The sequence below is a fragment of the Salarias fasciatus genome (assembly GCF_902148845.1).
Source record: "Salarias fasciatus chromosome 7 unlocalized genomic scaffold, fSalaFa1.1 super_scaffold_4, whole genome shotgun sequence".
NCBI lineage: Eukaryota > Metazoa > Chordata > Actinopteri > Blenniiformes > Blenniidae > Salarias > Salarias fasciatus.
In genome coordinates, this window is record NW_021941229.1 from 3448876 (window position 1) to 3473532 (window position 24657).

Genomic DNA, 24657 nt, shown 5'->3' on the forward strand with positions numbered 1-24657 from the left:
TCTCCTCGTCGCAGGCCTGACTCACTGTGTGTGTGTGTGTGTGTGTGTGTGTGTGTGTGTGTGTGTGTGTGTGTGTGTGTGCGTGCGTGTGCGGTGGCTTCCTTCAGTTCATTGTGTTAAAAGACTCTTTATGACTGATAATACTATCACAAAAAAACGCTATTTTCACTAAATTATCAGGCTGATTTACACACACACATCGACACACAGCATACACACACACACACAGAGGAGGAATGAAGGGGAAACAAGACAGAAAGAAAAGAAAAAAGTAAAATGGTGAAAAGAAAAGACATGAAAGGAAAAATAATGTGAAAAAACACAACACAAAGAAAAAAACAGAAAATACAGGCGAAGAAAAAAGTAAGGAAGGAAGGAAAGACCTAAAATTACAAGGATGAAAAATAAAAGAAGGAATAATATAGAAAGAAAGAAACACAGAAAGAAAGAGATATCCAAGAGAAACAAACACAAAAGAAAAGGTATTGAAAAAATAAAAGTAAAACGAGGACAGAATGAAAAGAAAAAGACAAAAACAATAAAAGTGAGTCAAAAAAGTAAGGATGGGACAAAAGGAAAAAAAGACATGATTGGGAAAGAAGGAAAAGAAAATGTGCTGAAACAAGATGATTGAGAGAAAAATGATGGAAAGAAAGGATGAAGAGAAAGAAAGTGATCAAAGGAGGTGAAGAAAAGAAACAAGAAGAAATAAGGAAAGAATGAAGGTGAAGGAAAAGACAGTGAAGATCAACAGATGAAGAAAGAAAGAAGAGATAAAAAACAACAGGAGGGTCAGAGAAAAAGAAAGAAAGAGAGAAAGATGGGAGTGGTGGAGGAGGAAGAGGAAGAGGAAGAAGAAGAGGAGGAGGAGGAGGGACGGACGTTTGAGTGCTGTGTGTTTACATGGTGGCCGGAAAAGAAGTCGAGAAGCTCCTGTTTCACCAGGAGTGGCGATGGACCAGCAACGGCCCCGAATGAATCCTGAAACCTCATCACCTGGACCAGGAGCCGGACCAGAGCGTCTCCATGGCAACACCACATCACCCGGACCAGGAGCCGGACCAGAGCGTCTCCATGGTAACACCACATAACCTGGACCAGGAGCCGGACCAGAGCGTCTCCATGGCAACACCACATCACCTGGACCAGGAGCTGGACCAGAGCGTCTCCATGGCAACTGATTGCATGTCATTTCCCACAGCATGAAACAGCAGCAGCATCTCTAACAGAAGCTTCAGGTGAAACTTTAAATCCTCAGACTGTTCATTTCAACAAGACAAACATCAAAACTGCTCAACTGGGAACTTCAAACTTCGCTTTATACTAAAGAAACTGAAGCCGGAGAATCAAATCGAGTTTACTCTCATCTGAATCAAACTCATGGAGCTAAATCTCTCTCTCTCTCTTTGTGTGTGTGTGTGTGTGTGTGTGTGTGTGTGTGTGTGTGTGTTATATTACAACCTTTCACATTTCTCCTTTCCCAGGAAATTGAGTGGACTCTTCTCATCGCACACAGAGATGCACACGCGCGCACGCACACGTGCACACACACATACACACACACAGGATGATTTCAGCGATGGGGGAATATGAAGGCTCAAAGCGAACATAATGTGGCTTTATAATGTCCCCTCTGACACAGGAAATAGCCAGAGGTCTGGGACTGTGTGTGTGTGTGTGTGTGTGTGTGTGTGTGAGCAGAGAAATACCCATCAGAGAGAGGAAATAAGGAATCATGCTGTCTCTGCTCAATGTCTCTCCAGGGCCGCTGATTAATACGTTTCAGTTTTGTCAATAAACATATCGGTGGTTTTGTCCGAGATATAAACTTCATGTGTGTTAAAAGTCTGTCTGCAGTTCTTTTGATTCACAGGAATAAACAGACGAGACAGAAGACGCAACGCCATGACTTCTGCACAGCAACCAGCCCAGCAGGAACATGCTCCGTCCTCCACCTTCCTCCAGAACAACAACCGTCTTCACAGAACTTTTACTGAGACATTAACTGAGAGACTAAAGTTAATTTCAGCTTAATTTCTCTGAAGCGACGCCCCACAATTCCTGAAGGAGAAGAGGCAAAACAAGAAATCACAACACGGCACGGTGGAGGCAGCATCATGATGGGGGGATGCGGGGGGAGGTTAATGCTTGTGTTTGACGTGTTTCCATTCATGAAAGAGGCAGAAAGGACAAACATCCACACTGTGTGTGTGTGTGTGTGTGTGCATGTTTCAGCACGCAGGTTTTCACCAGGCTGCAGAACAAAAGCAAACCTCCACAGGTGACGGCTCTTTACGAGTCTCTTCCACGCTCCTTTTATTAGCCGCCCATTTTCCTTTCAAGCGTCGGGACTTTTTTTTTTTTTTTTCCACTCTGGCAAAGTCACTCCACAGACGTTAGACGTCCCCCCCCCACCCCCACCCCCCCCTCCTCCTCCTCCTCCTCCTCTTTTTTCACCAATTTCCTTTGATTTAATTACTGCCACATGCTGCCGACTGCCAGCCATCGTTAGCGGGGGAAAAAAAACGCCTCGACCAACGCAAAGTCATGACAGGCCGAACGGGGGGAAAACACACACACACACACACACACACACACACACACACACACACACACACGGAGGCCTGGGCAACGCAACAGATGTCCAAACGGTGGTTCTGGGTGCAGGATCTTTGCGTTTCTACAGTTGCCTCTCTCTCTGACAGAAACTTCTTGTGGTGGGGTCGATCCTGGACCTGCAGGGTTCTGCTGCCTGAGGTATGACAGGTATGTAAAACTTTGAAAGAAGGAAGCTAACAGGACCGCACACAGGAGGAGCGGCGATGACAGCGGTTTGGTGTTGAGCCACTTGGATCTCTGACAGCTCATTAGGTGCGTTCATAAATAATCAGCTGATGGAGTAATTAACAACAGTCTCCGCGTTCCTGACGCACACGTTCGGCGGGAAGGCGTGCATCTGCTGTATTTACTAAACTTCTCAGTAAGACGTCTCCCGAGCTCAGGTTTTCAAAGGGGCGGCTCGCGGACCCACCGGGGGTCTTCCCCAGTCAGATACAGATCATCGTTCTGGCCACACTTCCCAGCAGTGAGACGTTTAACAAATGCATTCTGATCCGTTCCACTGCTCTCAGCCCTGTTCGAATTGTCCATTTCCTATAAGATGCATCACATCCACACCTTCTTGACGAACCTGGAGCCCAGCGGAGCTGGAGTAGCCTCTCATCATTAAAGAATGGGATTGTAAAAGCTGTTTGTCTCAGCGTACCACTTGTTGGGTAATGAAGGGCGTACTCCACCTCCTGAGCCTCGGCTCACTCAGCACCATTACCTCCAGCGGGGGTCAGCAAAACGCAGGGTCAATTCAGGTATTGACAACATTATTAGACTCTTTCAATCCGTGGAAAGTCAAGAAAGCCAAAGGATTTTGTAGGACTGTGAACTGTGGAGTGTCGGTACTGAAGCTAAAGGTGAGCCGAGACCTCCTGAATGAGTCTGAGGTTTCTTAAAATGACATGGTTGATTTCAACTGTTCTGTATCGGTGAATTGGAAAGGTTATTCCTGAGTAAATCATCACTTGACAACAACTTCTTCTTCTTCTTCACATGAACACCAGTGAGCAGAAATCTGACCATCTGCTTCCAGCAGCAGTTTCAAACCGACACCTTCGGGGGCTCACAAGCACAAATCTGTAAAATGCCAAAGTATTTGTTAGCGGAAAGGTAGAGAAAGAGAGAGCATAGCTTTGACGAAACCAGACGAATTTAGCTTTTCAGCTTCCAGAGTGACGAGAAGAAGCCAGAGTGGATCCAGAGAGGGAAGCAGGAGAGGCAACAAAGACGCCGTCCCTCATTGGCTGCTTGGCCCCGGCCGTGACAAACACAGTCGTCACGCGCGTGCATGTGCGCGCGCACGCGCAGACTTGTTCTCTCAGCTGGCACGGTGGCAGGCGGCCCGACAGCCAATCAAAATGCCTGTTTGCAGGGCAGGCGGCCAATGAGACCTCTGCTCTCCGTGGCAGCCAAGCTGTCAGGGCGAGAACGAGTGTGTAGGAGGCGCGCACACACACACACACACTCACACACACACACACACACACACACACACACACACACACACACACACACACACACACTGATCCAGCTGTCACTCACTCCTTTTTCCTCTCCATCGTCTTCCTGAACCGTGTTTTGTTCTGTTTTGAACTTTCGTCCATTTTTGTGTCCTGCTCTCTCTCTCTCACACACACACACACACACACACACACACACACACACACACGCTACAAATATGACTATAAATAAATAACCGTCACATAAATAAATGAAAGTCATGCGATGTGAAGGTCAGGAGCGGCACACATGTGCCTTAGCGGCGATACACACAGGACGTCCGGCGTGCCGAGAGGCTGTAAACAAGCAAAACGCTGGCAGATGGCGGGAAATGGAGCACACCGAAAAAAGACCTCCAACTTTATTCCCCTCCTTCGCCTCCTCTAAGATGGCTGCCGTGGCGTCTGAATCAGGTTCGCGGATGCGGCGTGCTCGGGAAGTCGGAGGGCCGACGCCGCCGGAGCAGCGCCGGCAGGCGCCACAAAACGGGGCCAAAAGCTAAGATGGCTGCCGCGGCGCGTTAATTATTGAAGAGGTGCAGACGGAGAGTCGGAGCAGCGAGGGGAACGGCTGCCGGCGGGATGCTGGGTCGCAGCGATCCCGTTGCCGTGGCGACGCGAGGTCTCCGGCTCGGCGTGACACGGAAACCGGGGAGCGTCGGGCGCACGCTCCGACCCCTGCCAAACACGTAAGATGGCTGCCGGGGAGGAAGGGAGCGGCGACGGGCCGCCAGTTCACCTGCTGACTCAGCACACACACACACACACACACACACACACGCAGTGTCCAGACAGACAGACTCGGTCATGATTCAGACTGAACCTGAACAAGATTTATTTAAAGGACCAGACTGTGAAATGATCTGATGGAGGAGAAGAGTTGTTTCCTTCGAATCATCAAACTAACGGTAACTGTGGTATTTATCCGCTCAGATCAGATCAGAACTCACCAAAAACAACCGAATTAGAGGCTATCAAGCAATACTTATTGATAACATGAAAACTGCCTGAGGTTTGATGGATAAATCAAAACCTAAAATATATATATATATATACAAACACACACACACACACAGTTGTTTATTTATCAATTATCCCAGATAAATTCAAACTATCTGTTACAAACTGAAGTTTATCAGATGAAAAGCTGAATGAAATACTTGAGATGAGTCCAGACTGTTTGGTTTTGGTTTTTTTTTTTTTTTTTCCTGGAGTTTAACTGATAAAACCAGACTGTGATTAAAAAAAGAGAGACAGACAGAAAGCAGGCCACAGTTTGGTAAAACCAGACTCTGGTTTCCTGTTAAACCAGACTGTGGTTTATCACATCAAAAAAAAAAAAAAAAAAGAAAAGAAAAGAAAAGAAAAAAAAGAAAAGAAAAGAAAAGAAAAAAAAGAAAAGAAAAGAAAAGAAAAGAAAAAAAGTGGATTTATGGAATAATCCAGTGTTTTATTTGTTCTGCTGAATTAAGACTGTAGTTTAATTAAAAAAAAAAATCTGGTGCTTTATTGGATCAAATCAAACTTTTGTTTTTTTGTTTCAAGCTTTTAATCTGAAAGGATCATCTCTACGCTGTAAATGGAAGCGGTGAGAAGAGGCTGAGGGTCAGTTTTCATTTTTTCAGCGAGATAGTTTCTGAATGCGGCGAGTCTGAGCGCCGTCACACGGGCGCTTTTTGATTTTAATGATCCAAACAAAGCGAATCTGAGTCGGAGCGCGTTTGTGTGAAACACCTGTTCCTCCGTAAAAGCACTCGCACGGCTGCGGTCGGCACTAAAAACGCCCCGACATACATTAAAGGCACTTAATCCTCGGGAGGTTACGGGGATTTTAACCCCGGCGGAGCGTCCGGATCGTCTCCTCGCCACTCTCCTGATGGACGGGGAAGTTTCGGGTAATTACTTTCAAAGGTTTGGAGAAACATAACCTCTTTGTGTCTGGAAAATCTCCACCAGCGAACTACGATGGAGAGTGTGTGTGTGTGTGTGTGTGTGTGTGTGTGTGCTGAATTAATCACGTCAGCCCGGCCGGTCAGTGGAAAAGACGCGTTTTGTCAACCCGTCTGAACGTGAGCGTCCTCGCCACCGCCCGGCCGCCGCCGAGCACTTTGCTTCCGTCTGATCCCCGTTCCAGCTCACCAAGACGGAAACCCGAGCCGACGCCGAGAAAAAGGAAAAGAAGCAACAGTAAATCAGTGAATAGAAGCCAGAGACGGACGCTGCAGCCTTCAGAGGTCGTTCCAAGAGGCCGACAGCGCAAATCAGGCACACCTTCAGCGCTTCAGCCCAAGACCTGCTTCCTCCACACATCTGACTTCCATCCCCTCCGCCGGCCCGCCCGTAAAAACCCCGATCAGGATCAGAGTCCGGCCTCCTGCGTGGACCCGCTCCGTCTGGTCTTGTTTTCAGGAGGTGCCCGAATACCGAGAGTCCGAGTCCAGAACCCGGCGGAAAGTTGCGGCCGTGATGAGGAATCCAGAGTCCTCCAACAGCGAGGCTTCCCGATCAGCTCGCCAGTCCGCTTTGTGTAAGACAGGAGACGCTCCGCTGTTGGACAGAGACGGAAGGCCTGACGTCCGATCGACTCGTGGATCCAGACTGGACAGACTCGTCGAGACAGAGCGAAGGTCCGAAGCGGTGGTCACTGATTTAATCTGGTTCCAGCTGAACCACCTCCACGGCCTCCCAGGACCTCAGCTCCTTTTTCTTTTAAATCTGATCACAAAGTTGAAAGCACGGAGCATTTCATCACATGGTTCCAGAAACAAACATGGCTCCAGGCTCCTCGTAGCGCCCCGATTCTCCCAAAAAATGCGGATTAAATTCAGGGTTTCCCCTCTTTTATACGACACATGAGCGCAACAACCAGAATTTGTCCTGCAGTCACAGAGAGAAGGGTCTCGGTTTCTACAAATTGGCTAAAATCATCAGAAGAGCTGAGGGATTCGCTCAGGAGAGCCTTCGTCACAGTTCATTCATTAAAGGCAATTCATACGGAGCACTCCAAGATTTCTATTTCTGGTGATAAAAATCTCACAAAAAAAATCTCAATTTAAATACAAGATGGTGAGAAAGAAATGCACTGAACTTGAAAACAGGCTGAAATGTATAATCATCTGCTTCAAATCTCAGTGTTCAGCTGCACACTCAGTCAGAAACACTCCAGAACCAGGATTTTTAGCAGCACAAGCTTCAGTCCAGAGCCCCTTCAGTCAGAACCCGTCAGAGAGTGAAGCGTAAACCCAACTGGACACACAGGAAACACGTTTTTTCACACATTATTAGCGCGTTAATCTAAATGCCGGCGGCGGCGCGCGGCGAAGACAGACCGATCGAACAAACAGACGGCCGAAAGAGGGCCTGGAACCGGGGACCTCTGAGGAAACCCTGCAGAAAGAGGCGCTGGGTGTGTTTTCTCTGCCTTCCTCGCAGCGGCGAGGAGACGCAGCCGGTAAGAGCCTCTAATAGCCAACATATGGACGCTCGGCGGCTGCCAGCAACACAATCAGGACGGCATTATTTGGCCCACGCTGGAATAATAAAGGCTCCAGATCAAAGAGCGCCGCCGAGCTGCAGGATCCTCCGTCAGGTCGCTCTCCACTCCCCTTTGTTGTCTTTCGCTCGCCTTTCCCTCTCGTCCCTCGTTCTTTGGACGGCGTCTACCGCCGCTGTGTGAACACGTTACACACTCAGCGTCGAACCGACGCTCTGCAGACCGCATTAAAACAAGGAATCCATGCTTGTCTGTTTTTAATTCAGAGCAGGTGTCGTGTGTGTGTGTGTGTGTGTGTGTGTGTGTATGAGTAAATTCCATTTACCATATATCTGAACGTCTCGAGATGTTTGTGTTTTTGCTTTCTCCATTTTTTAATTTTTCTCGTATTAATTTCTCTTTTAATTGAGTGAAGCTGCTCATGCAGTGGAGAACCTAACACTGATATGTAATGTGTTAACTACAGAAAAAAAAAAGATAAATGGAAACTGATACCAAGAACTAATAAATGTGGAATAAATGAAAAACTCTTAATAAAGTGTGTTTTAATGAGATATTTACAGATGCATTTTCTTTTCAATCAGGATTTCTTCTCAGAAAGGAATTTTAAATTGAAAGCAAGGAAAAGGTTGACGCCCCGCCCCCTGCAACCACAAGCCCCGCCCCCAATGTGAGTCACTGATTTAATGTGCCAAAAACATTTAAAATAAAAAGAATTAAAAAATAAAGTTGGTAATTATAGAATAAATTACATAAAAATTCTATTAATTAGGAAAGAAGGGAGAGCCGAGCAGAGTGTTAATGTACGAACAGATCTCCAACTGCAGGCTTAGAGTGAGTGTGTGTGTGTGTGTGTGTGTGTGTGTGTGTGTGTGTGTGTGTGTTTGTGTGTGTGTGTGACCTATTTGCATGCAGCCTGGCAGTGCCAGCGTGGGACAGAATGGGCATCAAACCAATGGTCCTCTCAGTGTGACACACAAACGGTCACCACAATGCCTCAGTGTGTGTGTGTGTGTGTGTGTGTGTGTGTGTGTGTGTGTGTGTGTGTGTGTGTGTGTGTATTCTTCTCCTCTACAGCCTCGTTTCATCTTCAGAGCTCAGAAACAGAACGCCGGCGTTCGGACTAGCAGGACTCAGAGCATCTGATGCTCGTTGAAGCGACTCCCCCCCCCCCCCCCCCCCCCCCCCACCCACCCACACACACACACACACACACACACACACACACACACACACAGTCACAGTCTTTCAGCGGGCTGGCTGATCAGTGGAGAGCTAATCAGAGACGTGATGGGGAACAGAGGCGGCGGATCCTGGAGGGGTCAGCCTGACACCAGGAGCCAGTGTCTGCTCAGGACGGGGTCAAAGGGCGTCTGCTGGGACCGATCAGTCATATCCCAGAATCCACCGCTGGACTGAAGAGGCGTCAGGCTGAGATGGAGCCTGATTCAGGAGACGGTTGAGGTTTTTGGCTCCGTTCGGACCAGAAGGGTCGGCTAACCGCTCACTTCCATATATGGGCGTACGATTCAAGCATGCTGGGAAAAAAAATGGATGTCCCAGTTTGAGTGTTAAACATCATCAGGTGTCCAACTAGCTAACGTAAAATCCGTCCATAAAATAGACCAGTCAGTTCATTTACCCTGATCTGTCATGTTTTCGGTTTGTCTTGCTGTTTTCGGTTTGTGTTGCTGTTTTCGGTTTGTGTTGCTGTTTTCGGTTTGTGTTGCTGTTTTCGGTTTGTGTTGCTGTTTTCGGTTTGTCTTGCTGTTTTCGGTTTGTGTTGCTGTTTTCGGTTTGTGTTTGTGTTTTCGGTTTGTGTTGGTGTTTTCGGTTTGTGTTTGTGTTTTCGGTTTGTGTTGCTGTTTTCGGTTTGTGTTGCTGTTTTCGGTTTGTGTTTGTGTTTTCGGTTTGTGTTGGTGTTTTCGGTTTGTGTTTGTGTTTTCGGTTTGTCTTGCTGTTTTCGGTTTGTGTTGCTGTTTTCGGTTTGTGTTTGTGTTTTCGGTTTGTGTTTGTGTTTTCGGTCGGTCACATCTCCAGTTTGCACACGTAGAAATTAGTGTATCAAATCTCAAACAACACACATACTGAAGCATAGTTAGCTTTAAAATTGGCTATCTTCACATTTTGAGGCAGTTCACTGTTTATTTCAGGTCGAATCAGCCAAATGACAATGATGCTGGTGTCAAATTACATTAAATTTTTACTTTCAGAGGCTTTTTTAAAGCTGGGAAATGATTACAGGGGGAGTTTTAGTGAAGGTAAAGGAAGAAGCCGGAGCAGAGGAGGAGCTGCTCCACCATTTAAAGATGATAGGTTCTGTTTTTTCTTCATCTGGCAGAGAGGCACAGGTCAGCTTTAGAAGAACAAAGAAGCACATACCGACGGACATGTACCGAGTTAGAAGATAAAATATTTTCTCTGGAGCCGTTTAGGATTGACCTTATTTAAGAGAGAGAAAAATCCATCAGACTGATTTAAAAACGCCGTTTTGACATTGAAACTAGATTCGTGAGCTGGAATGACCTTTGAACCCAAAACACATTGGCCGCAGGCAGCAAAGGCGAGCGGCCGCTGCCGCCGCCACCGCCGCTCGGCTCAGGCCGCGCCGCCGCCGCCGCATTGTGCCGCCGTTTTGTTGTCTTGTTGTTTTAAGCGTGACAGCTGTCCGGTGTTTATCAGCGAGTCCATGCAGCCTCCAAACAGCTCGCCCACAGCATGACTGACCCACTAAAACACACACACACACACACACACACACACACACACACACTTAACAAAACGGCCCCATTTTCCACTTTGATAATGAAGACTGGGTGGGTTTTTCATGTGTGTGTGTGCATGGGGGCTCGACTCTACACAGAGAACAAGTGTGTCAGCCATGGTTTAGAGTGGTGTCTTACACACACACACACACACACACACACACAGACACACACACACACACACACACACACACACACACACACACACAGCTTTTCTTTATTCTCGAGCCAAAAATGTTAACTTAAGCCTGCATTTCTGCTCTGAAGCTTGTGCTTAGTACATATGAGAGGAGGCTTTCCCACACACACACACACACACACACACACACACACACACACACACACACACACACACTGAACATGGTAAATTAGTAGCTGGAAACGCGAGCCCGGCCCGGGTTCCAGGCTGACGCTGACTGGAGCGCAGGTCTTAAACCAAAGCAAATAGAGCTGAAGGCACGGCGGCCGTGGCGGCTGGACGAGGCCGGGCGGCGAGGAGGAGGAGGAGGAGGAGGAGGAGGAGGAAGAGCGGCTCCAGCGTGTGTGATAAGGTAACAGACAGTGTTTTACAGCAGCGCGGGACATAAAAACCCCAGCTGGGGCTTTTGTTCTGCTTTATGAAACTGAAGCCAAAGCGGCGGGTAAATCCTCACACCGTCACTTCTACTGATCCACAAAGGAAGGGCGAAGCCTGAAGTTCAATAAAAACACGTCCAGACAGTCCCGGCGTTCGGCTGCTTTCACGCCAACACGCCGCGCTCACTCACTGCTCCAACATTAGCTGCTCGACTCCATCAACAACAGTCAAAGAGTCGGCAGGTCTGCAGTCGTCACTGAGGGTCGTCAAAGAAACAGAAAAGCTCCACCAATCAGCATCGATGTAAACGACGGAAAACAAACAAAAAAAAAGCTGCTAATTCTCAATAATTGAGTCAAACACTGAACCGTATTTGATCAGGCACTGTGCTGGACGACCCTCACTCTGTGACAGAAGCTGCTTTCATTCCAGCCACAACGTTTGATTTAAAATTTCCACAGAAAGGGAATAAAAACATCCAGTAAACATCAGTGTTTCACCTTTCACAGCCTCACACCCGAATCGAAACGCTTCCCTTTTTTTGTTGTGTTTTTTTTTTTTTTTCTGTTTCCACCTTGAAAAAGAAGAATCTGCACGGACGCCGACGTCCAAGGCCGAGGCGAGCATCCAGTTTCAGTTTGAGGGAAACGAAGGCTCGGAGCGGCGCTGCACCTGCTGCTCCCGTCCCAGCAGGCACAGCGACGCACAACCTTCAGGTCTGGACGAAATCCAGGCGGAGAAACGGTGGCTTTCTGTGAGCAGCCTGCCAATGAGCGGCGCCGTTTAGCGTTAGCCGTTAGCTTAACGCCGACAGCATCAGTCTCCGGCCGCACGCGCGCGCCGTAAAGCTGTCGTTACCTGAAGACGGATCAGCGGGGGGGCGGGGCTTGGCGCCGGCGACAGCCAATCAGCCGGTGGCGCCGGCTGCTGCCAAGGTCTCTAAACCTTCCAATATGGCCGCCGAGAGGCCCACGTGGCTCCGGCGGCCCGGGCCAGGACCGCCGTCCACCGCCGGTCCCCATCTGCCAGCCGGCCACCTCCGTGAGCGGAGGGCTTGATGGTGCGCTGGCACACACACACACACACACACACACACACACACACTGGGAATCAAACCTGCCACTCTCACAGCTCCTCTAGCCTTTTTTCTTTTTATCACGGACAGGTCGAGTGGAAATTCCCAGCAATCCCAAGAATGCTTTCTGCTCTGCCTGCAGTCCACCTTCCCATGTGGGACACACACACACACACACACACACACACACACACACACACACACACACACACACATAGTCAAACAGTGAGTCATCTCTGCGTGTGTGTGTGTGCGTGCACATTGTTTTGGCAGCTGCGACCTTGCACATTAAAGTCAAAAGGTTTACAGAGAGCCAGAGAGGAAAAAGTGACCAGAAGCTCGTCTTTTCTTTTTTTAACATTTTCAGACACATTCGGGCACACACACACACACACACACACACACACACACACACACACACACACACACACACACACGGTCCTGTGTGAGCGTGCATATCCAGATTAAGTCAAATTTGATTTAAACTGCCGAACAAAAGCAGGCGGGCTGAGCTCTGGATGTCACCTGAAGGTGATTTGTGTTTTTATTTGGATAAAATTCAAAGCGGCCAAACAGCTCAGGTGGTGTGTGTGTATGTGTGTGTGTGTGTGTGTGTGTGTGTGTGTGTGTGTGAGAGAGATGAACCAGTGTGTAACGAGCATGCAGATTTAAGATTCCTAGCAGGTCCTTGAATTTGAGAGGTTCTGGAGTCTGATTTGACCTGAACTGACAGTTTTCTCGTCTGTCTCGACAGTTGATTCAGACTGAACAGAAAGAGGTCTGCAGTTTATCTATTTTTTTTAATTTTTATGCAGGAACAGAACAGAGGAGTTCCTTGGTGCTGCATTCCTCCAGATCAATCCCACATCCCGGCCAGGCTGAACAAACGCACGCCTCCTCACGCCAGATTAAACACGAAAAGCGAGGCGTCATCGGCGAAGAGTCGTCCATTCAGCAGCGGGGGCCATCTTTCTATTTCAAACCCGCGACATGCAGGGCCGCACTAATGACCCGCTGATTAGCCGCCACCGCCGCATCAGTGGTGAAGAGCGGGAGTGACGGAGGAGCGGCGGAGCTATGCCTCCTTCTCCTCGGAAACATTGCCGAACGCCGACCAGGAGGTCCGACAACAAGTCCAGAAGAATCCACCGTCAAAAGGCTTGTTTTCACCGTCAGGGTGAGTTTCAACTAACTCCAGATGAGCTGATCAAAGGAGCTGCGCTGCGTTCAAAGACATCGGTCATTAGAAGGGTTAAAACTTAAAAATGTAACAAAAATTAAATATTATATATAAAAATTGACAAAGCCACTTTTCAACTCCTCCTCCTACTCAAATTATTTCGGTTTATTTCAGCTCTGAAGAAGCTGTGAAGCATTCAGAGCCTGGAAAAAGCAATGCAAACATCGTTTTAACCTTCAGTTTCATGAATTAAAAAAACAGATTTTCCATGCACGCAGTGTGTGTGTGTGTGTGTGTGTGTGTGTGTGTGTGTGTGTGTGTGTGTGTGTGTGTGTGTGTGCGTCAGCAGCATCAGTGTCACATAATCTGATGCAGAAGGATTAAGATTAAGCTTGAATGGTGTGTCAGGCTTTAACCGACCGGACCGCGTGCATGCGCAGGCAAGCACGCACACACACACACACACACACACACACACACACACAAAGACAACAACACAATGATCCCCTGTGGTGCTCACATTTTCGGCACGGCCAGGCGAGCGGAGCGCATAAAAGAAAAGGTTCAGGAGACAGCACGACAGGTGAATACACACAAACACACACACACACACACACACACACACACACACACACACACACACACACGCGCTTTAATTCAAATTACTGGCTTGTAACCTGGTGTGTGACCAAAAAGAAAATCCAAACAGCGACAGACTGCAGTAAAGTGGCATCAAAGAAACAGACAGATGTTTTCAGCATTTCTGAAACTGGACAGGAAAAAGTATCACACACACACACACACACACACACACACACACACACACACACACACACGACAAAATTATTAACAAAGTTGAAGCTATAAAAACAAGCACGTGCACGCACATTTAAAAAAGAAAAAAAAGATGCAATGAAACAATAAAATGAGCATTTGTGGAGTTGTTCAGTTAGAACAAGTCAAGCAGATGGAGACGGAGGCCTACACACACACACACACACACACACACACACACACACACACACACAATGCTTCTATTTATAAAGTTATAATTGCATAACACGCTGTGCTCTAATTCCAGCCTACTGAGCACACAGGATGTCCACACACACTGGCTTCATAAAAACACGCAAAACACACACACACACACACACACACACACACACACACACACACACACACACACACACACACACACTGCTACCATGTCTCAATTCTTGTGGAGAAACACGCGAGTAAAGATCATCTTTTTCATATGTGTGAAAACAAAGAAATACATAAAAATGTAGGTAGATAAAACCTGACACACACACACACACACACACACACACACACACACACACACACACACTGCGTCCGGCGTGGCCAAGACCTGCAGATTTCACCCTGTTGTCATTTCGCTGAAGGGAATTAAAATCTGGGTCATTCTGAACGTCAAATGATTTTTCCGTCTCGTTTCTGAATAAAAATCAGTTTTATTTTTCTGGAGGATAATTTAAACGACAGATCCGACGGTTTGCGGAGGACAGACGGGTTTTGTTGGTGAAAACAGGAACAGATTGGGCCTGTTAATGCTTAAAAATCCCTGTTAGCATTGGAGCTAAATAAAAAGGATGAAAAAAAAATTATCAAACCCTTGAAATTGTTCCAAAATTCTCAGCAAAACACACTAATATTTACACCTTTAATAATTTCTGAAGCTCAAATTAGGGTTTGTTATTTTATATTTTGTAGGAAAATGAACTTTAGTGTTTTAATTCATTCAATCACAAAAAAAAAAAAGAAGGAAATGTGTGAAAAGTGTGTTTTCACTGCAGGATTTTTTTGGCAGGCGGCTTCGGGACTCCTAATTAAAACTTACTGAATATTCAAATGCAGCGTTAGCATAACAATAGCCGGCTGGCCGGGCCGCCTTTAAATGAGGCCTTTTGTTTTTAGCCCAGCTTTCTGCTGCCTCATTAAGCCGCCGCGGCTTAAGTTAGCGAGCCGACAGCCGCTCTCCGCCAAGCCGGGGCCTCCGCTTCACCCGCCTCCCCCGCCACCGCTCCTCACACACACACACACACACACACACACGCGCTAAATCAAAGCCCTGATCCGGCCTCCGCACCGTCCTCCACCCTTCCCGCCGACCTGCCCTCCCGAGCGCCGGCAGACGAGCGGCGTTCCGGCGGCGGCGGGTGAAACCCGGCGGGCAGAGCGAGACGGGGGTGAAGGGAAGATCCAGAGCAGCTTGGCACCGGATCAAGACCGTCGGCACAATGTGCCATCCAGCAGCCGCCCAACAAAGCCACGGCGGCGGGAGTAAGCCCCGCAGCTCAGCGCCAGAGAGCAGGTACCACAAAGCTGAGAGGAGGCGGGTGGAGGCGAGGACGGAGGCCGGAGAGCGGCGGCACAGAGGAGTCCAAACAACGAGGGCTCTGTTCTCCGCCGCCGCCGCCGCCGTCCAGCGAGTTCACGCAAACCAGCCCGGCGGCGTCAGCAGCCCAAACACCACAGAACTCACTGCTAAGACAAACCCCGGAACGCTCCACTGGAACTCTAATTCTGAGAGAAATGCTGATCAAAGCCGCAAAAGCCAGAGAAGGAACATCCTTCCAAAATAAAAGAAGCCTCCAAATATTGTTTCCCTGCTGAAGAATATCGAAAAAACAGAGACGGTTTAAAATGTGGCTGAAATTAAAAGATTAGAATATAACGGATTTTTTTTTTTTTTTTTTTTTTATGGTGTGGAATTATTTTAGGGTCCTTCTAATCTTCCTCTCTGTTGCTCACTCTTCACCCTCCTCTTCCTCCTACTGAACGAAAAAGAAGCTGCGGCAGACACTCTGCTGACAGGTGGATCCTGCAGGAAATCCCAGCCTCTCCGTCTTCATTTGCACCTGCGACTCACACACACACACACACACACACACACACACACATACACACACACACACACACACGCACGCACACACACGTCCTGTGTGCATGTTTTGGGTGTAAAAACGTGAGAAAACCTGTGAAATTCATTTAAACCTCCACTTCACTCTCTGCCTTAAAACCTGCCCTCCTCCTCACCCCTGCTCCCTCCCATCACTCCATCACTCCACCCTGCTTTACAGGTGGGGAGGGTGTGTGTGAGTGTGTGTGTGTGAGGAGATAGAAAGTTCACAGGAGGTCAGACACACTCCTCACACTCTCGCAATCACTTTCTTCTCATATCACTTATTTTCCCACCGACATTTGAACACGTTAACGCTTAAATTAATTATTGAAGATATTAATGAAAATGAAATAAATCCTTGCTGTGTGAAATGTAAAAAGGTGTGCAGCAGCTTCAGAGCTGCACAGGAGATCAAAGTCTTCAAGGATGAAAGCAATTATTTCTCAGAAACAGAAACAAAAATAGAAGACAAAATTTGCTCGCATTAAATAATAAATTGTGATTTAAAAAAATAATTAAAGGTAATTATGTCCAGCTTTAAAAAAACGAAATCAATTATTTTTAAATACAGGCCTGTCTCAAGGCTTTGGATTAAAAAAAAAACGACAATAAAAACACGAGTAAATCACTTCAAAAAGACACAAAACGAAGGAATTAAATGCGGAATGATGGAGAATATTTCCTGAATGTGAGAGAATTTCAAACACCGTGCAGGATGCGGGCACGCGCGGGAAATGTGCACGACACATATTTCAGTCGGGATTTTTTTTCTTTTCCTCCTTCTTTAAACAAATAAATATATATTTAAAAAAAAAAAAATGTGACAGAGGAGTCCAACGGGAAACCCAACCCGGCAGCGAGCTGCGAGCAGCGGGCAGAGCCGCCTCCTCTGCCCGGGAAAGCAGCACCGGGAGGCGGACAGCGGCGGCTCGGCGCTCCGCTGCCGCGGAGCTCCGGAGCGGCGGAGCGCTCCACACACACACACACACACACACACACACACACACTCACACGCGCGCGCGCGCCGGGGCTCGGACCCGGGGCCCGGCCGCGGGGCTTCGAGCTCGCGCTTACCGCTTTGCCGTTGTAGTAGTACATGAGCGAGCTGCCCGCCATCCCGGGGATGGTGTAGGCGCAGTACATGGCTGCTAGCTCCGCTGCTCCGCTCCGGCGCGGCAGAAGAGCAGGACTCTGGACTGTCCCTCCGCGCCGCGCGCTCCCAACGAGCTAGTGTTTTCCTCTGTTTTCTGGGGGGGTTCTCTCTCTCTCTCTCTCTCTCTCTCTCTCCGCGCCCCCCGCCCTCCTCTCTCTCTCTCTCTCTCTCTCTGCCGGTTCTGTCCTTCCTCCCAGCAGAACTTTTCCTCCCTTCCTCTCCTCTTCTCTCGCGCTCTGCTCTCCTCTCTCCTCCGCTCGCTTCCACTCTTCCTGCCTCGTGCAAGTTTTTTTTTTTCCCCGCCGCCGACAATTCCGACAGTGGAGGAGAGGAGGAGAGAGAGAGGGAGGAGGGAGAGAGAGAGGAAGGGAAGGAGAGGGAGAGAGGGAGGGAGGGAGGGAGGGAGATAGTCCTCTCTCTCTCTCTCTCTCTCTCTCTCTCTCTCTCTCTCTCTCCTCTCTCTCTCTCTCTCTCTCTCTCTCTCTCTCTCTCTCCCCCCCCCCGCTTTATCCAGTTCAGGTGCTTGAGCTGGCACTCCAGTCCTGCGCGCACGCACACGCACACACTCACGCACAATGAATTGAGCCCAGACTCGAACCATGAACCCTGAGTGTGTGTCAGTCCCGCCCAGACGCTCTCAGAAGGGGGCGCAGCGGCCGACTCTTTCACTCTTTCATTTCACTAAACCTGGAAGACATCCCTCCCTCTCTCCTCCCCTCATCCCTCCATCCCTCCACCCCCCCTCCCTCTCGGTCCAGCATGCCTTTGAACTGAGCTGAATATTCACTTTTTCCGTCGCTCCTCTCTCATCACTTCCTCCCTTCTTTCCCCCTCCTCAGTTATTTTCCTTTTATTCTCTCCATCCTGCTCCTCACGCTCTCCCTCCTCCTCACCTGCTCTCTCTCCCTCCCTCCTCTTCCTCCCTTCCACTCCTCCCACCTCCTGCCCACCTGCCTCCCTCCTCTCTCGCCCTCCTTCATTCCTTCCCTCTCTTCCTCTCATTTTTCCTCATGTTCTCTCCATTATTTTCTCACTCCAGTCATTGTAATTAAGTCGTTTTCTAACTTTTCTCAGACTTCAGTAAAAGTTACATGGTGTACTCGAGTATTATTGAGTACATATCCTTCATCTTTCTGGTTAATTTTCATCATTTCCTTCCTGTTTTCTTCCTTCCTCACTTATTTTCTCCCCTCTCTTCCTCTCTCCTCTTCCTCGGTTTAGTTATAAAGTCATTTCATCCTCTTTATATTTCCTGAGTTTTAAAGGAAGAAACAAATACTTGCACCAAATATACATGTAAGATAATAAATAAATAAATAAATAAATAAATAAATAAATATTTTTATTCCACATCCTGGCTGTGATGAGTTTTGACTGTAAACTCACCGCCCCGGTCTGGAGGCTGAGTGAACCTTCAGCGTCCTGCAGGGGGCGCCACTGGACGCTGCTGCGTGCTGACACGCTCTCCTGGTTTCGTCTAAACGACGCAGCAACACCTCCGTAAGTCCGACCGACGCTCCAGACCCAGACCGTCCAGGACCCACCCGGCCCCGCCCACAGGAAGTCAGACCGCCGCTCCGCTGAAGACACCTGAGGCGCTCCAGGAGGAGCTCGGGTCAACCGGGTCAACGGGGTCAACGGGGTCAACCGGGTCAACGGGGTTAGTTCAGCCAGATTACATCTTTCATTGTGTTTGAAACTCGACCCGACAACTTGTCTGATCATTAGGTGTAAAATGAATGAAGGAATGAAGCAAGAAAAGAGAGAGAGAGAGAGAGACATGGAAAAATACAGGAGAGAGAGAGAGAGAGAGAGAGAGTTACAGGCAGACAGTGATTCAGTCGTCCAAATTTCATATTAACATCGTCATCATTCATCCTATTCAAACAAATAATAGACTCCAAAACAAGCGAACAGACCTCTCTCGCTCTCTCTCTCTCTCTCTCTCTCTCGGTCCCCCACTCGCACTGGATCTCGCTCTCCCGCTCTCTCTCCTCCTCTTTCAGCTTTAATTTGATTAAAAAGCGAGCTGCAGGAAGGGGAGGGAGGCTGATGCACATCTAATAAGTGGACCATCTGTCTGCAGCGCTGGCTGGCTCCCAGCATTGTGCCCGGCCAGACTGCATGGGAAATGAAGGGAAGGATGGAGGGATGAGGAGGAGAGCGAGCGAGGGAGGGAGGGAGGAGAGGAGTCCAGAGGAAGACAGGAAAACAACAACAGAAAGAGAGAGAGGCTCGGCTGGAGGGGAGACGGAGAACCGGAAACTCCTCGCTCTGGGCCACTAGTGGGCGCTGTTACTTGTTCTCTAATATTTTTTAATTTAAAACCTTTCAGCTTTCTGAAGCAGCTGTGGTCAACTGGTGGCCCGCGGGCCTCATGAGGCCCTGGCCTGCATCGTTTGAGGCCCTCCGGACATTTCCCTCATCGTTTCCACTGACAGTTTAGCTCCTTATGTCAAATCAGCAGCTCTCTGACACTCAGAGCTTGAATTAAAATCTATCAGCGTGAGCAGAGTCAGTACTGAACAGGGAACAACTGTTGCTTCATCACTATTTCACCAACTTCAAGAAAAATCCTCCTGAAATGTTGCAACACACACTTTAAAGTTTCAGTGCAGTTACCATAAAAAATAATAATAAAGTCACCAAAACCGATTTTTATGGCAGATAAATACAGTAAATATGAAGTGTCCATGTTTTGGATGTTTATTTTTACTGACCCCCAAACTTAAGATTCTAAGTTATTTAACAAGAAGCTGCTGCAGGAGGATGAGGCTGGTGTCAAATTACTTCTTTAAAAAGAAGCATCTGGTGCAACAGGGCCACAAAGAATTACTGATGAAAAAAAAACAAAAAACGTTTTCAAACTGAAACAAGTCGAACTCGTAGTTGATCGATCGATCCAGAGTCCTCCTTGTTCCTGTCATACCCGTCCCAGCCACTAGGGGTCGGTATGGCGTCTACAGAGAGATGTCAGGCTGTACGTTCTGCACAATCAGATGTGGTGAAATAAAAGACAACTACATTGTTCAAATTCCTTTTTTCTTCACCAAAAAATATAATTTTAATTAATCGTAACCATGACAACAAAGGCTGTTTGTGGAAAGATAACCATCTCTGATGGATTTGAATTGATCATGATCATCTATGGAAGTTGTGCATTCGTTCAGTCAGTAACAGTTTTATTACCTGTTAAACAAACATGGGAGGTTTTTTTTCTCACTGTCCTGCTTTACTTTAGATTCTGTGACTGAAAACTCCTCAGATTCTCCTTCCCTCTTCCTCCCTCCTCCATCCATCCCTCCATTCTCCAGCTCGATCCCCCTCCTCAGTTTCTTGCCGTCTCTCCCGCTCTTCCTCCTTCCTTTCGTCGTCGTCGTCTTCCCCCCCCCCCCTCCTCCTCCTCCTCCTCCTCCTCCTCCCTCCCCGGTGGCGGGATGACAGCTAATCCCTGGTTGAATTATAATCTCACATTTCATCCTGATTTCACAGCGACAGGATTTGCCTTCACATTACGATGCCCACTTGTCAATCTCGCTCCTTCTCTCCTCCGTCTGCTCTTTTGTCTTCCGTCAGTCTCCCTCTCTCTCTTCCCGTCTCCTCGTTTGTCAATTTTCAATATCTTTATAGTTATTTCTGTACGTCTTGCCTCCACTTGTCGTCCTTTCTCCTCATATCCTCCTCCAGCGCAGTCTGCTCCATTACCTTCCTTTGTTTTGATAGTCTTTATACTTTTATTTCTATTTATTTAAGGGACAAAAATCAACAGTATACTCTTGAGTGTTTTTCTCAGATCGGCAGCTTTAGCGTAAACTCATCGCAACACTTAATCTAGTTTCATTTTACAAATCGGACTCACTGACTCACAAAGCCGACGTTATTTCAAAGTAAATGTTTCAGCTGTAACCTCGACACGAGATCCTAACAGACAAAATGGGCAAAAGGGAATCCAAACAGAGAGGGGGGGGGGGGGGGGGTTCATGTGTGCCTGCAGGAAGCCGTCCTCAGTCTTGTAGCGTCACTTTGTTCCACCGGGCGCAGCAGCGAGTCAGTCAAGCATCTGGTCTGTTCTGCGTCCAACCAGGAGGAGCGGCGGCGGCCGGCGCCGGTGGACGGGAAACAAAACGCAACAATGGCAGAAGCTCCTGGCAGCTCAGCACCGGCGGCGCCGGGGGAGCCGAGCGGAGGTCGGACTGGATGCTACGGCGGCGGCGGCGGCGGCGCGCCGTCCAAACGAGCGCTGGCTCGCAGGGTCTACCTGGGAACCCAGTCTGCAGCTCTTCTCGGCCGAGATTTGACAGAATGAAATAGTCGCTGAGGGGATTCAGAGGGCCTCCGGTCTGGACCACATATGACCCTGTCTGGTAGTTTCACTGAATCACAGACTGAGGGTCTGACTGGTGACCGGTTACCCAGAATGCCACAGACCAGGGGACGAGAGCCGGGAGCTGAATCACCTGCAGACGGCCCGATGAGACCTGATCACCTGATATCAGCTGTTTCCTCAAACCGTCTCCAGTGCAGCTCTGCAAAACGCTGCAGAACATCCCGGTCCTGTCTGGAAGGAGGACAAAACAAACGGCAGCAACAGAGGAAAGAGAAGAGTTCTTCATCTCCTCTCTGGTGCAATCAAGATCAAAAACCTGATGTGGCCTCAATTCTGACGGTGAAAATCAGACGCTAATTTCCCTTCAATATACAAACTGAGAGAGAGAGAGGAGCAGCGAAAGAGAGCACGAGAGTCCCGAAAGTGTTTGGAGAGGGTGTGTGTGTGTGTGTGTGTGTGTGTGTGTGTGTGTGTGTGTGTGTGTGTGTGTGTGTGCGTGCACGTCTGGCATCTATCAGAACCACAGCTTGCCAAAAAAGCAGTAAGCACAGTGCAGAGAGAGGGAGAGAGAGAGAGAGAGAGAGAGAGAGAGAGAGAGAGAGAGGTAAATGTACGAGCGCTGCTGCACGCTAATTATGTATGCATGATTTAATCTGCAACTCAATAATATGCAAATATATTCATATGTTAGTTTCTTAATTAAAAATGCAAAGCAGCCCTTATGGTGATTTTTCTGTGATTTTCTTTTCAGCCTAACAAACGGAACATTTTGAGAAATTCAACAAATTGGAGGGAAGCTGGTCGGCGGGGGGTTCGCGAACGGGGAGAAATAAACCCTCGGTATTCCACTTCCTGTCGCTGGAGCTGCGTGAGGAGGAGGAGGAGGAGGAGGAGGAGGGAGGGAGCAACTTGTTGAACGAAGGCCAACTTTAAAGACGTTTTTAAAAGTGATAGTGCTTCATAAACCCTTGAGAAGTGACTTCGTGAAGCTCCGGCGGAGCGCTGCGTTCAAGCACATCCTTTCCAGTCTGCATCGTGGGAGTTTCTCTCACTGGCAGTTTTTTTCAGACTCTTTCCAGGGTTTTTAAGCTACTGGTTCTCAACCCGCGGTCCAAACCAGGTGGCAGAAAAACTGGACATATGAAGGATTTCTCTTGAGGAAACCCAACAAACTGCTGTGATTTTTTTTTTCTTTTGAACGCTCCTGCTATTTTAAGTTGTTAAAAGTGGGCGGGGCCACCAGTCGTTTGTCTTCTTTGGTTGTCGCAGCAAATCATAAATTAGTATTTTGTACATTTTCTTGGGGACAAATTATCCAGACGACGTTGGGCCGACGCACTTTTTCAATGTCTGGAGAGTAAAAATGACCCAACGCAGTGTGCTGCAATAGTTTTATCAACGCTACATGTGTAGCATCGTCAACAGTGTGTTCATCTCATAAACCTTTATTTTAAAAAAGGGAAGAAGCTTTATATTTTAATTTCTGGGAACAGATTTGTGTGTTTTGCAGTTTTTTTTTTTTTCTCATTAAGTCAGGAACGCACACTGTGGAGGAGCGACTGGTCACGTGACTCAAACCGAGAAGCGAGAAATAAATCAAAATGCAGCGATACGCGCCCCGTGTGACCACTAGGTGTCACTGTATGACAGCAAAATGCTGCGACGGCGCGACAGGAAAACCGACAGCAAGAAAAATGTGCCTGGTAAAATGAAGTGGAAGAAACCGTATCGTGGTTTTCCCAAAAAACAATAAAAACTTTATCACCCCAAACACGACGGAGGGCTTTCTTATCAGGAAATGTTACTAATCTATCTGCCGTGTTTTCAACACAGAAGTCCAAACCACTCACTGGCAGATTTGACCCCTGGATTCTGCTGCAACACGTGGAAAGTGATCTTAACAGTCCATGAACGCCACCTCCCCATCACCTTCGGGCTGCTTGAAATGCATGCTGGGATACCCGCCCTCCTCTAAGTATCTCCAAAGAGGCGACAGCGGGCCCGGCGCTGGACCGGCGGCCGGTTCGCTTCCCGCCGAGCGGCCTGCAGGTGGACGCCCGCTCGGCGCTCAGGTGTGCGTTGCGGCGAGCGTGCCCGGAATGCAAACCGCCGTGAGAGACGGCGCTAATCCACGCCACCAGCGTGCGGCGCGGCCGCGCGCCGGGGTGCGGCCGTTTCATGTGTGCGCGTGTCGGCCGGCTGATACTCACGCCGCTGCCGCTCAGGCTTTGTTGCAGCCGGCGTCGCTTTACAGCAGCAGCCAGAAACACTCTGTTCTCCGCAGCGTGTCCTCCTATCGATTACCGTCTTTGATCATGTCTGATTTCACCTCTTTTTGTAAAGAAACGCTGATAAAAAGGAACCAGCGTGCAGGACGTTGTGTTTTTAAGTCTATTTCAGCCGTTACGTCCTGAATGCTGATAATGACCGAACATTTAGCCCTTCCGCAGTCTGAAATTCTTTTTACACTTAGAGGAGAAAATAAGTAAATGTTTTGACAGGTTTTCATGTTAAGATCACAGAGCAATTAGCTGTCAGCAGGCAGCGCTGCTCCAGCACTACCTGGTGGTGCGTTCAGGGACGATCTGACATCTGAGCACTGAGGAGGAGGAGGAGGAGGACAGGGAGAGGCATTTATGAGCTGTCAGACACTCAAACCCACAGGAAACACTACTGTAAATACAGTTGTTTGTGTCGGTGTCAGTGAACGCCCCATGGGACATTCAGAGGGATTAACCTCCTGAGCCTTTATATAATCCAACATATTCTCATGTAAGGGAAAATATTTTCTATTTCCAATTAATTTCAGAGAAACTTCAGGCAGGTGTGACACAACAAACGTGGGCTAGTGTGTGTGTGTGTGTGTGTGTGTGTGTGTGTGTGTGTGTGTGTGTGTGTGTGTGAGGCAACATGTGATTTCCATCGCGGCCTTGGAGCGAATCAGAGCGCTGCGCTCTGCTGCCTGTTACTGCAGCCAAATATTTAGGCTCAGGAATGCACCAGGGAGTGTTCACATCTGCAGCAGCCACCGTGTGTGTGTGTGTGTGTGTGT

General features: G+C 48.3%; 1 protein-coding gene and 1 long non-coding RNA gene across 2 annotated transcripts in view; both read right to left on the reverse strand.

The window, feature by feature from the left end:
• tcf4 (transcription factor 4) overlaps nt 1–24657 on the reverse strand; it is a 181827-nt gene that overhangs the window by 46457 nt on the left and 110713 nt on the right.
• Nucleotides 5833–14382, reverse strand: LOC115383338 (uncharacterized). Its single transcript, XR_003930665.1, has 3 exons — nt 14083–14382; nt 7764–7768; nt 5833–5843 (listed from the first exon to the last, which is right to left on the reverse strand). It is a non-coding gene; the product is annotated as an uncharacterized LOC115383338 (long non-coding RNA).